The sequence below is a fragment of the Helianthus annuus genome, chromosome 15 (genome assembly GCF_002127325.2).
Source record: "Helianthus annuus cultivar XRQ/B chromosome 15, HanXRQr2.0-SUNRISE, whole genome shotgun sequence".
NCBI classification, from domain to species: domain Eukaryota; kingdom Viridiplantae; phylum Streptophyta; class Magnoliopsida; order Asterales; family Asteraceae; genus Helianthus; species Helianthus annuus.
The window spans coordinates 148,772,009-148,773,843 of NC_035447.2; the positions used below are offsets into that span (position 1 = coordinate 148,772,009).

The 1,835-nt window shown below is 42.9% G+C and overlaps 1 non-coding gene across 1 annotated transcript; it reads left to right on the forward strand.

Moving 5' to 3' along the window:
* Positions 1–1,525: 1,525 nt before the first annotated feature.
* LOC118487913 lies at positions 1,526–1,632 on the forward strand. The gene has a single exon (XR_004882846.1). It is a non-coding gene; the product is annotated as a small nucleolar RNA R71 (small nucleolar RNA).
* Positions 1,633–1,835: the final 203 nt, after the last annotated feature.

Here is a 1,835-nt window from a genome sequence, read left to right on the forward strand (position 1 = left end):
GGTCACGACCCGTGCTGAACTTGCTGTAATGAAGAAAATTTTGTCGGATGGCCCTATTTTCGTGCATGGGGTGCTGGTTCAAGTTTCCCTTGTATCCTTCACCATCTCAAGTTTCCCTTGTATCCTTCACCATCTCGGCCGGAAAGACAAATTCGCCGACTTTGACTAGTAGATTTTCAGTGACACCTTGTGGATATTTGACGGATCTATCGGCGAGTTGTATGCTTATTTTTCTAGGGCTTGTTTTTCCTAAGCCGAGTCGGTTGAACATTGATGAGGGCATGAGGTTGATGCTTTCCCCGAGATCGGCTAGTGCATTACGAACGGGGGATTCCCCAATCGAGCAAGGAATTGTGAAGCTTCCGGGGTCAAGCTTCTTTTGCGGGAGTTTGTTGAGTAGTAAGGCGGAGCATTCTTCACCTACATTAACTAATTGCAATGATTCAATTTTCCTTTTATGAGTGAGGAAGTCCCTCATAAATTTTGAATATTTAGGCATTTGAGTTAGGACTTCGATAAATGGAATATTAACATGCAATTGTTTTAATAAATTTTCGAACTTTGCGAATTGCTCATCGGTCTTTTGACGAATTAACCGACCAGGGTATGGAACCGGAGGAGTCTTAGTAGGCTCTTGAATTGGTGGAGAAGCCTTCTCTTGTTGGGGCTGAGTTGTGCTTTGGCTTCTTTCGGTTGGCGGCAATGGAGCCTCTTCGGCACCCACGGTACGGTTTCTCAATGTTATGAGATGGACTTGCGCTTTTGGGTTGGTTTCGGTATTACTTGGTAACGCGCCTTGTGGTCTCTCAGAGAAATTCTGAGCTATTTGATTTAATTGCTTTTCAATGTTTTGTATACTAGCTTGTTGATTTCTAAATTCGATTCCAATTGTTGAAATCGATCCGAGTTTTTATTTTCGGTGTCGGAGATGAGGCGAGATACAGTATCTTCAAGCATTTCTCTTCCACCTTGTTGTTGAGAGAAATTTTGTGACTCGACTCTTGGTTGTTGAAAGTTTGTTCTTTGGTTTAGATTTTGTTGGTTACTACCATTGTCGGGTTCTCTCCAACCAAGGTTAGGGTGGTTACGCCATCCTTGGTTGTAGGTACCCGCTGGAGGACCCGACGGCCTAGGTCTATTATCAATGTAGTTTACCGACTCTATTTGATCATCTATTTCTTTCATACAACTCCAATTTTCATGTGGCCCACCACACCCTTCACAAGCAATGACCGAGGCTGTTTTTGCCATTTCTAGCTTTTTGATTTTTGAAGAAAGGGCCTCGATTTGGGCTTGTAAAGAAGTGCTTTCATCAACCTTATGGGCGCCCGGGGTAATAGATTTATTGCCTCGGGGAGTGTGCCACTGAAAATTGGTTTGAGCAATTTCCTCAATTTGATTATATATTTCATTTGGGCGACGATAACCTAAAAGCCCCCCCCCCCCCCCGGAGCTAGAGTCAAGAGTTTGTTTTGTGTGTGGCAACAACCCATTGTAGAAAGTGGATACTTGTTGCCACACCGCAAGACCGTGATGAGGACACTTTCTTAGTATCTCCTTGAACCTTTCCCAAGTTTCATATAAGGATTCCCCATCCTCTTGTGAATATGTATTAATTTCAGTCATTAATTTAGCCGTTTTAGCAGGAGGGAAATACTTATATAGAAACTTTTGGGCTAGTTCATCCCAGGTGTTTACCGAACCAACTGAGAGGGCATTAAGCCAAGCCTTAGCTCGGTCTTTTAGTGAAAATGGAAACATTCAAAGGCGGATGGGGTCGTTTGATGCTCTGTTGATCCGAAAGGTATCACATATTTCTAAGAAATTAGTAATAT